This window comes from Rhinatrema bivittatum, chromosome 1, assembly GCF_901001135.1.
Source record: "Rhinatrema bivittatum chromosome 1, aRhiBiv1.1, whole genome shotgun sequence".
Classification (NCBI taxonomy): domain Eukaryota; kingdom Metazoa; phylum Chordata; class Amphibia; order Gymnophiona; family Rhinatrematidae; genus Rhinatrema; species Rhinatrema bivittatum.
Genome location: NC_042615.1, coordinates 9,835,477 through 9,848,531, shown reverse-complemented (window position 1 = coordinate 9,848,531; position 13,055 = coordinate 9,835,477). Strand labels below are relative to the sequence as shown.

The window sequence follows — 13,055 nt, the reverse complement described above, 5'->3', positions numbered from 1 at the left end:
CAACCAAACAGGAGAGAATGAGACATTTGGTAGAAGAATTTATATCTGTAGGCTCTGACTCCTTTCATTAAAGCACCATAAATGTAACCCAAAGATACAGGACAGGTTTCTAGAAGACATGAAGGGCTGCAAGGTTGAAGGAAGGAATTTCAATGCATCTCTTTGTGCCTAGTTGTTTTGTTAGTGAAATTGAACTTAAGCACGTTAAGCCTGTTTATATGCACAATTTCTTGTTTTCCAGGTGTAAGTTGATTTAAACTATCAAAAATTGCCACAAGCTTGTCTAGAAAAATAGTTATTGTTAAATTAGCTCAAACTACCATTTCTGACTTGTTTCAGTTTTCTTGCAACAGCCTTGTTGGGACTTGCATGGCTGCCACACTGTCCCCTTTACCAAATGGGCACTGCAGCATTCTCGAGGAAACTGGACTCCTAGGTTATGGTATTTCGGGATAGCGTGCCACTGATGTATAAATGATAGCTGAATTTTTTAAAAGGTAAGAAAGCCCCTCCGCGCTGAAGCAGGGAGAAATAACTTGGTCTCCATGCCCACCTCCTTGGGGAGAGGCTTGGGAAAAAAAAAAAAAAAAGGACTCAGTGGACATCATTAAAAATACATTGCAGACTTCTGCTCAGTGTGCAGCAGCGGTCAAAGCAGCAAATAGAGTGCTAGGGATTATTAGGAAGGGAATGGAGAATAAGCACAGAATATCATAATGCCTCTGTATCACTCCATGGTGAGACCTCATCTTGAGTATTGTGTGCAGTTCTGGTCACCACATCTCAAGGAAGATAGAGCAGAATTAGAAAAGGGCGACCAAAATGATAAAGGGGATGGAACGATTCCCCCTAGGAAGAAAGGCTACAGAAGTTAGGGCTCTTCATCTTGGAGAAGAGATGACTGAAGGGAAATATGATAGAGTACTGACTGAGTGAACGTCACATCAGTACATGCAAGAGATGGTAAAATTCCTAGATGAAATAAATTACTGCTCCATGGAGCAATTGGAAAAAAAAACAAAAAACAAAACAAGAAGTGAAACTATTTTAGGCCCAATCCTTTGTGGAACACGGAATTTGGTGCGAGAGGTAACTGTGTTGGAGACACTTGGCAGTAGTGATCACAAGATGATCAAATTTGACATAACTGGAGGGAGGACATTAATGAAATCTACTGTGACAGCATTTAACTTTCAGAAGGGCGACTATGATAAAATAAGGCACATGGTAAGGAAAAAACTTAAAGGAGCAGCTGTAAAAGTTAAGAATTTACATCAAGCGTGGACCTTGTTTAAAAATACCATCTTGGAAGCCCAGACCAGATGTATTCCACACATTAGAAAAAGTGTAAAGAAGGCTAAACGACTACCAGCACGGCTATAAGTTGAAGTGAGCGTGGGAAGTTAAAGTGGGATGTGGGATAAACACTGTGGATCCATCAGGTCTAGAGGGCGTGAATAAAGAGGAGGCAGCAAAACACTGCACGGAGCGGCAGTAGCCACAGAGGCATTCACGGAGCGGGATGCCAGTGGTTGGTGTTCCACCTTCACGGAGCGGAAGGATGGAGGGCTGCCATCTCCAAATTAAAAAAAGAAAAAAACAACAAAAAAACAGGGATGGGTTCATGGGCTTTAGGTATTACCAATTATTAGGCTTATTCAATTACCAATTATTAGGCATTTCAATATTAGATGATAGTTAATGTGACCTTCAAGGCATACTTCACTTTCAATGCATATCCAGCATAGCTCTCTGCTTCAACGGCAGGGGAGAAGAAAAACTGATACTTCACGCATATCTCTGCTTCAATGGCAGAGAGCTATGCTGCCGCTTAACCAACTAATCAAACTTAACATTTCACTTGGAAGCAGCTCCATCACTGCTCTCTACATTAATGGTGGGGGTGAAAGTGAAATAGAACCAAAGGTTACTAAGAGCCAAGAGAAACAGATAAGTATGAGAAAAAAGAAGTGTGAAGCTTGCTGGGCAGACTGGATGGGCAGATTGGTCTTCTTCTGCCGTCATTTCTATGTTTCTGTAAGTGTGAGAGCCTATATTAGCTAAAAGAGCATCGTTCAGGAAATGGAAAAGGGATCGGAATTAAGAAAACAGGAAACAAAATAAGCCCTGGCAAGTCAGATGCAAAGCACTGATAAGGAAGGCAAACAGAGAATTTGAAAAGAAGCCTGCCTTAGAGGCAAAAACTGTTAATAAAACATTTTCAGCTACACTCAAAGTAAAACGCCTGCGAGGGAGTCAGCTGGACCAATAAATGACCAAGAGTAAAAGGAGCACTTAAGGATGACAAAGTCACAGCAGAGAGACTAAATGAATTCTTTGCTTCAGTCTTCACGGAGGAAGATGTAAAACGTAGCCATGCTAGAAATGAAATTCTAAGGTAATGATTCAGTAGATCCCTAACAAATAGTGTACCTGGAAGATGTTCTAGGTGGGCAAATTGGCACACTAAAGAGTAGGAAATCACCTGGGCCAGATGGTATACATCCCAGAGTGCTGAAAGAATTGAAAAATGAAATTGGGGACCTATTAGTAATTTGTAGGCTATCATTAACATCATCTATGGTAAGGAAGTGAGGAACATTGTGGTTGTGGGTGTTATTGATATCTGTTTTGATGTAACTCGTTTTGGTTTTCCTGTATGGAAATGTATAATTACTGGGGCGGATTTTAAGAGCCCTGCTCGCCTGTGCGCCTATGTTCAATAGGCCTACCGGCGCGCGCAGACCCCGGGACTCGCGTAAGTCCCGGGGTTTGGCGAGGGGGCGTGTCAGGGGGCGTGTTGGGGGGCGGGCCCGGTCGGCACAGCGTTTTGGGGGCGGGCCTGGGGGCGTGGTTACGGCCCGGGGCGGTCCGGGGGCATGGCTGCGCCCTCCGTACCCGCCCCAAGGTCGCGTCCCGGCACGCTAGCAGCCCACTGGCACGCGGGGATTTACGTCTCCCTCCGGGAGGCGTAAATCCCCCGACAAAGGTAAGGGGGGGGTTTAGAAAGGGCCGGGCGGGTGGGTTAGGTAGGGGAAGGGAGGGGAAGGGGAGGGGAGGGCAAAAGAAAGTTCCCTCCGAGGCCGCTCCGATTTCGGAGCGGCCTCGGAGGGAAAGGGGGTAGGCTGCGTGGCTCGGCGCGCGCCGGCTATACAGAATCGATAGCCTTGCGCGCGCCGATCCAGGATTTTAGCGGCTACGCGTGTATCTACTAAAATCCCGCGTACTTTTGCTTGCGCCTGATGCGCCAGCAAAAGTACGCCAATTCGCGCTGTTTGTAAATCTACCCCACTGTGTATTGACACTGTGTGGTTTGGCTAACTTCTGACAAAATAAAATACATTTTTACTAAAATAGTCTATGGTACCTGAAGACTGGAGGGTTGCCAATGTAATGCCAATTTTTAAAAAGGGATCAAGGGGGTGATCCAGGAGACCAGAGAGCCTGACATCTATGCTATGCAAAATGGTAGAGACCAACATAAAGGATAACATTGCTGAATATATAGATAAACATAGTTTAACAGAACAAAGCCAACATGGATTTGCCTCACCAATCTGCTACATTTTTTTGAAGGCATAAATAAATATGTGGATAAAAGTGAGCCAGAAGATATAGGGGTAGATTTTCAAACCGCGCGATTTGGCGTACTTTTGCTGGCGCATCAGGCGCAAGCAAAAGTACGTGGGATTTTAGCGGATACGCGCGTAGCCGCGCGTATCCGCTAAAATCCTGGATCAGCGCGCGCAAGGCTATCAATTCCGTATAGCCGGCGCGCGCCAAGCCGCACAGCCTACCCCCGTTCCCTCCGAGGCCGCTCCGAAATCGGAGCGGCCTCGGAGGGAATTTTCTTTTGCCCTCCCCTCACCTTCCCCTCCCTTCCCCTCCCTTCCCCTACCTAACCCACCGGCCCGGCCCTGTCTAAACCCCCCCTTACCTTTGTCGGGGATTTACGCCTCCCGGAGGGAGACGTAAATCCTCGCGTGCCAGCGGGCCGCTAGCGCGCCGGGACGCAACCTGGGGGCGGGTCCGGAGGGCGCGGCCACGCCCCCGGACCGCCCCGGGCCGTAGCCACGCCCCCAGGACCGCCCCCGGAACGCTCCCGACACGCCCCGTGGTTCAGGCCCGCCCCCCAACACACCCCCCCTCAGAAAACCCCGGGACTTACGCGAGTCCCGGGGCTCTGCGCGCGCCGGTAGGCCTATGTAAAATAGGCTCACCGGCGCGCAGGGCCCTGCTCGCCTAAACCCGCCCGGATTTGGACGGATTTAGGCGAGCAGGGCTCTTAAAATCCGCCCCATAGTGTATTTGGATTTCAAGAAAGCATTCAAAGTCCCTCATAAGCGACTTCTTAGAAAATTAAAATATCATGGGATAGGGACAGTGTCCTATTGTAGATTACAAACTGGTTAAAAGAAAACAGAGTAGGTCTAAAAGGTAAACTTTCCCAATGGAGAAAAGTGAATAGTGGAGTGCCCCAGGGATCTGTTCTGGGATCATTGCTTTTCAATATTTTTATAAATGAACTGGAAATGGGAACAAGTAGTTAAGTGATCAAATCTGCAGATGACAAAATGATTCAAAGTTGTTAAATCACAAAAGGATTTTGAGAAATTGCAAGAGAATCTTGCAAAACTGGAGACTGGGCATACAAATGACAAATTACATTTAATCTGGACAAGTGCAAAGTGATGCACTTAGGGAAGAGTAATCCGAATTATAGCTACACAATGCAAGGTTCCACATTAGGACTCACCATCCAGGAAAAGGATCTAGGTTTCATTATTGATAATACATAGAAACCTTCTGCTCTGTGTGCAGCCAAGAAACCAAATAGAATGTTAGGAATTATTGGGAAAGTAATGGAAAATAAAAGAGAGGATGTCATAATGCCTCTGTATCGCTCCATGGTGAGACCGTACCTTGAGTACTGTGTGCAGTTCTAGTCGCCGCATCTCAAAAAAGATATAGTTGCACTAGAGAAAGTTTAGAGAAGGGCAACAAAAATAAGTGGCATGGAAGGGCTGCCCTTTGAGATAAGGCTAAGGAAGTTAGGGCTGTTCAGTTTGGAGAAGAGATGACTGAGGGGGAATAAAATAGAGATCTACAAAATCAGGAAAGGACTTGACCAAGTTAATGTAAATCAGTTATTTACTCTCTCAGATAACAGGACTGGGGAGCACTCCATGAAGTTAGCAAGTAGCTCATTTAAAACACCAAAGTATGGCAATACTTATGTTCTTAAAAAATAAAGAGGTTAGGACGCTACAGCCTGGAGAAGGCAAGGCTGAGGGGAGATATGACAGAGGTCTATAAAATAATGAATGGAACGAGTAAACTGTTAGTCGGCTGTTCATTCTTTCAAATAAGTACAAAGGCTAGGGGATACACAATGAAGGGCTAGACATTTAAAGCTAAGAGAAAATATTGCTTTTTACTCAATGCATAATTCAGCTTTGGAATTCGTTGCCAGAGGATGTGGTAAAAGCTATTAATGTAATTGGGTTTAAAAAAGGTTTGGACAAGTTCCTGCAGAAAAAGTCCATTAACCATTAAGGTAGAGTCGTAGAACTCATAGAAACATAGAAGTGACGGCAGAAGACGACCAAACGGCCCATCCAGTCTGCCCAGCAAGCTTTCACACCTATTTGTTTTCATAATCTGTTACTCTGACCACTGAGGTCAGGGCCCTTATTGGTAACTTTATGGTTCCAATTCCCTTCCACCCCTACCATCCATGCAGACAGCAGTGCTGGAGCTGCTGTCTGCTCCACTGCTTCCTTCTGGGATAAGCAGCTTGGAATCTCTCTACCCCTCGGGATCCTGCAGATACTTGTGACCTGTCTTGGCCATTGTTGGAAACAGGATACTGGGCTTCATGATCTCAACCAGTATGGCAAGTCTTATGTTCTGTTCTTATGGATTAGAGTAGAGAAAGTGGCAGAGGCACCCGGACATCTCCAGAACTACTGAATAAGCGATTCAAGCATAGGGGGCTGAAATAAATGGGGGAAGACGGAATAAGAACCCTACTCAGCCAACCCCAAAATCAGTGGTGCCAGATGAGGCAATTGAGAACATGAGACTATAAGAAAATGCCATACTGGGTCAGACCAGGGTCCATCAAGCCCAGCATCCTGTTTCCAACAGTGGCCAATCCAAGTCACAAGTACCCAATCACGAAGCAGATCCCATCCTGTAATTATTCCGTGATGAGTAGTGGCTTTTCCTTGTATGGACGTCACCTGCTGGAACTCGTGCATCCACCCGAGCCGGGACCGCATTATTTGCATACTCGGGGGCTACCTGTCACCTCCTCGCGCAGGCCCGGCTGCAGGGGGACTGCCCCGCCCCGCCCTTACCTGCGCAGGGCCCTTGCTCCTCCCTCCCCTCTCCCTGACACCTTTGCTTTCTGCCTGTACAAAGTCTGGGCGCGGGTTCGCTTATTTTGGGGGCCAGAGCCCCCTTTCCGTTTCTGCCCCCGCTCCGACCTGGGGGGGGGGAAGACTTCGAACCCGTTTTAATCCCCTTCTGTCTGAAGGAACTCCCCCCCCCCCCCCCGGCGACGGCGGGAGCCCCGGGGCCGGGACGCGCACGGAGCCGGCGCACCTTGCTTTAGTGCTGCTCCCGGCCTCGCGCACTCTCCCGCAGCGGCATCTTCCGACGGTAACGGCGCGGGCGGCGGCCTCCTCCTCCTCCTCCGCCTTAGCGACCGGCAGGCAGGCTCGGCTCTGCTCACAGGGCTGGGTGGGCGGGGCCGAGCCCTCCTCCGACGTTCGGCGGAAGCGTGCGCGGCCCCGCCATTGGAGGGCTCTCTTCTTCCGGGTCAGCCCCCAGCGTGCCCAGGCGGCAGGGACGGGTGGGCGGGGCTTGGGGCGCTTGGGGGCGGAGCTAAGCCGAGGTCGGGGGCGGCCGCATCATGGTTGGGATCCGCCTGCTCAGGGTCGCCCTTGCAGGGTGCACCGCAGTCACATTAGGGTAATGAGCCAGCCGAGACTTGGGTTCTCACCCCCTCTCCTTATTCGATCGTAGAAACAGAGAAATGACGGCAGAAAAGGACCTACCTGGCCATCCAGTCTGCCCAGCAAGCTCGTGGGGTAGCATCAAAAGTATCAAAAGCATCCGCAAGTTACCCCCACTCCTACTTGTTTTCCCAGACCCCAAAAGCCAGTTTCCTCAGCTGCTGACTGAGTGTGACCCGACCCCCCACCCACCCCCACACACACACACACACACACACTGTTAAAGCAAAGAGTAATATTGGAGCTGCACGAAACGCATGAAGGTCCACTGGCCAAGAGTAGCAACCGCCACACAGCAAGTTACCCCCATGCACTTCCCTCTTCATTTCCATCCTTTAGTCCCTAGGGATCCGCAGTGTTTATCCCATGCCCTTTTGAAATCTTTCACTATTTTTGTCTTCAGTGAAAAGAGAGTAAGTCTGGAAAGCTCCTCACCCATGTGTTAACAGGCCCATGCAACTATCTGGGCATTAAAAAACCGCTGAATTTCAGTATTTTTAACCTCAGATTTAAAAAAAAATGTTTAATTTCCAATGCAGCAAACTAATGATATGTTAATATATTGGGAGTTTTAAAATGTTGAGAAGGGGGTGTTTAGTGTGCCCTTGGACCTCAGCCCGGGCCCAGACCTTCAGGGCCGAGCCGAGGGTTGACAGTGGCTCCGCATGGCTGACGGTCTTACCCTCTGGCAGGCCGGCAAGCTCCCATGGCCAACATCCGGGGATGATGGTAGTTCAATGGTCCTCCGACCATTCCGAGCCCTTTCGGACCTGCTGCTTGATCGGCATTGGAGCAGCAGGCCTGGCCTGAGGTTGAGGGCAGACGGGCCTTGACACGAAGACATGACAGCAGGATCGATGCAACGGCATCGCGGATGAAGACTTGACACCAGGATCGATGCAACGGCATCGCAGACGAAGACTTGAAGCAGGATCGATGCAACGGCATCGCGGATGAAGACTTGACACCAGGATCGATGCAACGGCATCGCAGACAAAGACTTGACAGCAGGATCGATGCAGCGGCATCGCGGACGAAGACTTGACACCAGGATCGATGCAACGGCATCGCAGAGGAAGACTTGACACCAGGATCGATGCAGCAGCATCGCGGACGAAGACTTGACACCAGGACTGATGCGAAGACATCACGGACCAGAGGTCGATGCAACGGCATCAGGAACAAGACATGACACCAAGACTGATGCAACGGCATCCCGGACCAAGGTCGATGCAACGGCATCAGGAACAAGACATGACACCAAGACTGATGCAACGGCATCCAGGACGAGACGAGGAACTAACGAAGTCCAGACAAGACGAGAAGCTGGGCGGAAGGACATTGGCACTGTCTCTCAGGGCGCCCTACTCAGGCCACCCGCGGGACCACCCTGTCCCACTGCGCGCCCTACACAGCCCGAGGAGACTGGTCACGGACCACGCTGAGAACGGGACAGCACAGGAAAGAGTCCAACCGAGGCAGAACTTCGACGATGGAGCCATATGTCCTCCGGAGCTCCACAACGGCTGGCAGAGGGACATGACGGCTCAGGAGCACAGGAACGAATTCCACCTGTCGGCACTCCACGCTCGGGAAAGACGTCATCCGAGGGAGTCTCGGCCAGACAGGACCAGAAGGCTCAGGAGCGCTGAAGACACAGGAACCGGACACCAAGGAACTTGGGACATCAGGAAGAATATCAGACTAAACACCAGGACACCTGGACGGGGACCTCAGGCACGAGACATGGTGAGACGAAACGAAGAGGAGCTCCACGAAGAAGACCTGATGGAGCTCTGGCAGGCAGGGAGCCTCCAGAGTGAAGAAACTCCGGTGCAAGGTCAAGAACAGACTGACGAAGCAGCCCTTTAAACGGCTAAAGCAGGAAGTCTCATCAAAGGTGGGGCCAGCACACTTCCTGCGCCTGGCCCTTTAAATCTTACAGAGAGGCGCGCGCCGGCGCCTACGGAAAGCAGGAAGAACTGTGCAGGACTGCGGACAGCGGCCTGCACCAACGACTCCAGCCGGGGATGTGGCCTTAGTGCCGCGAAGATGGAGATGGCATCGGGGGTAGTCCCAGCCCCGAGGAAGACCGCGGCTCCGAGCGCAGAGCAGAAGACAACCCGGGGCGGCCTCCGGGCCGCGAGGGAGTGTTAGCAGTCCGCGGCTCCGGCCGCACAGGAGGCCCGATGGCGGCGTCCTGCCGCGTCGGGTGAAGATGCAGTGTAGGTAAGTGAGCCTGCTCGCGGGGGAACCCGCGGGCAGCGTTCATAACATAAAAAAAGCAGGTTGCCTTTAAAGTATGTGTTCCGCACAGACCAAATGCACATTTAACTCAAGGGGACGAGGGTGTCCCTGACGGGCACTTAAAAGCCCTAGAAAAGGGGGAAAAGGTTTTTAAGTGTCCATGGATCTTAGGGTAAGTGGCGGCAGCTGCTCCCATTTACCGGGATAAATACTGACTTATCTGGCAGAGGGTAAAAGTCAGCTAAGTAGCAGTGAATCATGCCGGATAGCCAGCTAAGTACTGATTTATCCAGCTTTGCTGACCGCTTACCATCTGCCAGATAGCCAGATAAGTAAGTACTTATCCAGGTTAGTGGCCGTAGCTGCTTCATAGCCAGATAAGTACTGATTTAGCAGCGGACATTTTAAAACTTTAAGAACATAAGAAATTGCCATGCTGAGTCAGACCAAGAGTCCATCAATTTATTTATTTGTTGATTTTTATATCCCGACATTCGTCAGAACATCCTGCCGGTTTACATTGTGACAAATTAACAAGAGAGTGAAATACAATAAACAGGGAAGGGAAGGGGGGAGCAGTAATGAAGGAGGAGAGAGGACAGCAGTAGGAAGGATAGGGAAAGAGATATGTACAGGTGGGCTGGTAGGTACCAGACCAGTGATGGCAGTGAAAGGGAGAAGTGGGGGGGGGGGGGGGGGGAGGGTAGGCTTAAAAGAGGGGGAGGGGAACTTCTAACAGTATTTAGACGTCTTTGCTTGGGGGGAAGAAACACTATATTTTGGAGTCTTTGCTTGGGGTGAAGAAAGGGGGAGAAAAAGGAGAGGCAGAGAGGAGGAGGGGAGCATGAGTGGGCTGCGGGGTCAGAGTGCAAGCTAAGTTTGGTCAAGCCCAGCATCCTGTTTCCAACAGAGGCCAAACCAGGCCACAAGAACCTGGCAATTACCCAAACACTAAGAAAATCCCATGCTACTGATGCAATTAATAGCAGTGGCTATTCCCTAAGTATAATTGATTAATAGCTGTTCTGTCCCCAGCAGTGGGTACATGTGGGCAGCTGTACATACATTGAAGTTTAACTATGTCTAGTGCAGTCCTTATTTGTAACCCATGATAAAAGCCCGTGAGACCTGCCTTTAAGGGGAGCTTTGCCTTTAAGAGAAACTCTCTCCTCCTCTGCTTCTCTCATTGGGAAGGGTCTGCATGCTCTCTCAAACTAACTTGAGTCTTCTTAAGTGCCTTATTGGCTCAAGGAACTGCCCTTCATGCTCCCCCCTGCATCACATGGATCCTAGGCTCGCTACCATTGGATCTTGCCCTCTAGCCCCAGCTTGTGGGGACGTTTCCTGTAATCACTCTCCAAGACTGTTAGTCTAAGCCAGGCGGCTTCAAAGCCAGAAGTGCCTGCGACCTCTGTAATACAATTAGCTTTTTTACATTTCTTCTTATCCCTTTAATTCTAAAGATAAATCAGCTTCAGAACCCTTTGTCTTCTCATCCTGCATCCCAAGAAACTCCATCTCCCTTCTCCTGCCTACCTCCAGCTACAAAGATCTCTGCCTGGGGCATATGCGTTTTGAATGCGAATAATTGTAAGTAATGGAAAATTATCTGTACAATAAATAATTTCAAACTTAAAAAATCTTTGCCTGAAGAATGATTAAGAAGAAAAGTTAGCTGTCTGGAAGAGGAAAATCCGTGTATTTCTTATTGAGCCAGCACAATAGCCGTTAATGGACTTCTCCTCCAAGAACTTATCCAAACCTTTTTTGAACCCAGCTACACTAACTGCACTAACCACATCCTCTGGCAACAAATTCCAGAGCTTTAATGTGCATTGAGTTCTTGGAGGAGAAGTCTCCTTCTCGGTCTCCCGGCCAACTATATCAAACCCCTCCAAATGGTCCAGAACTCAGCAGCCAGGATTCTCACCAATACCAAACAAAGGGAACATATCACCCCCACCCTTCAGTATCTCCACTGGCTTCCCATCAAATCCAGAATTCTCTTCAAAGTCCTCACGATCATACATAAAGTGAAACACACCCTCACATCCCTCAACACTTCTATACAACTAAGACCACATACCTCATCTAGACCAAACAGAAGTGCCTATAAAGACACTCTTTACGCCCCGCAAGCGAAAACATCCTTAAGGAAGCACGCCATATCGACAGCAGGACCCCATCAATGGAACGCTCTGCCTCCGGACCTCAGGCAAGAGCCGTGCCCATTGACTTTCAAAAAAAAACTCAAGACTTGGCTATTCAGCCAAGCCTTCCCTGACACTTAACCTTCCCTCTACCTCTGCCCGATTCATTCTAGTTGACACTTTAGTAAGACTCCTCAGTCCAGTACATTGTCTCTATTGTTTTTCTCAGTTATCATCTCACCGGTTTTGAGATGACATGTTATGCTTCTGTTATGCTTTGTTATGTCCCGATCCATTGTTAATTGTCTCCCCTGTTCATTGTATCGCCCATGAGCGAATTTTGCAGTTACATTGTAAACCGATGTGATTTGTATCTGTTACAGGAACGTCGGTATAGAAAAGTTAAAAATAAATAAATAAATATTGAAGATCCAAGCATAGCGTAGACAAGACATTGAAGACATAAACAAACAAGGTACGAGATTGCAGGATAGCAGGCTTGCATCTCACGTTCTGGTGACAAGGCCAAATTCAAGGCAAGGCATCCAAAACAGAAGGCACAGCAGAATATTAACTTGTATTGAAGGCCAGTTGTTGGTTCACAGCGGTAACAAGAACAAATCTCAGACTGGATTATATAGCTGTAATGGTGAAACTCAGGAGACTACGTAGACAACTTATTAACTGACCTTTGAACAGCCAAGGTGTCAGGAGGACTCGAATGGAAGTCAGGCATATAGAATTCAGAAGCTAGAGAGCAATTCTAGAGGCAACTTGCCTAAGGAAGATGATGGATTCAATACTGAAGGAAGACTCTCAGCGAAGGTCGTAACCGGGATAGTCGTAAGATCTTCACCATTGGAAGCTCGAGATCCCTCCCAGGAGGAGCCCTTGAGGAACTGAGCCGCTTGGGCTTAGGAGTAGACATCCGGGAACTAGAGTGCGATGGACGTTTCAAGGGACATAAGTCGAACAAGAAGTCAACACCAGAGAAGTCTATGTAATCTTCACCATTGGAGACCTGAGATCCCCCCGGGAGGAGCCCTTGAGGACCCGAGCCGCTTGAACTTAGGTGAATTCTGCAGAAGGCAGAAGTCTGAAGCTAAATAGGTAGCGGAGCCTAAGAAGCTCAGGGTGATGGTCAGTAAGTGTCACTATAGTACTTAAGCAGGGACTGTTTGCTGATGATAATTGCTCCAATGACATGATAATGTAGTCCCCTTAAGCTGGAACAAGGAGCATGCCAGACGATGGATATCGCTGTGACCCTATGCAAGGAACTGTTAGTCAAAGGAAAATACTCCTTAGGACAGAGTCAGGAAGCCACGTTGAGATGGAAGGAGCTTCATGAGACTAGACTTGAAGATGGTAATAGATTCCGATGAATGTGAGGAATCCCCACAGTAGGATGGAGCTGGCTGGCTGCAGGCACCGGCAGGAACAGCCTCCCTGCCGGTCGAGGACCCCGGCAGCGGCGAAGACAGCTCCCTGCTGTCTGAAAACCCCCAGAGGAGCATCGGGGAGCCAGAGCGGTATCGGCCTCAAGGGGAAGCTCCCGGGTGTTCAGCCCTGCCGCGCAGGGCCGAAGATGGATGCGGCCCACGCGGCCTCTCCTAGGCTGCATGTCGGTGGTGGC

At 49.3% G+C, this 13,055-nt stretch overlaps 1 protein-coding gene across 1 annotated transcript in view; it reads right to left on the bottom strand.

Moving 5' to 3' along the window:
* The window catches only part of KIAA1109 (KIAA1109 ortholog), a 590,259-nt gene extending 583,506 nt beyond the window's left edge, over window positions 1-6,753 (bottom strand). Inside the window, exon 1 of the mRNA XM_029584454.1 lies at window positions 6,610-6,753. The gene's annotated coding sequence lies outside the window, so the exon portion shown is untranslated. The remainder of the gene's footprint in view (window positions 1-6,609) is intronic.
* Between the last annotated feature and the right edge of the window lie 6,302 nt (window positions 6,754-13,055).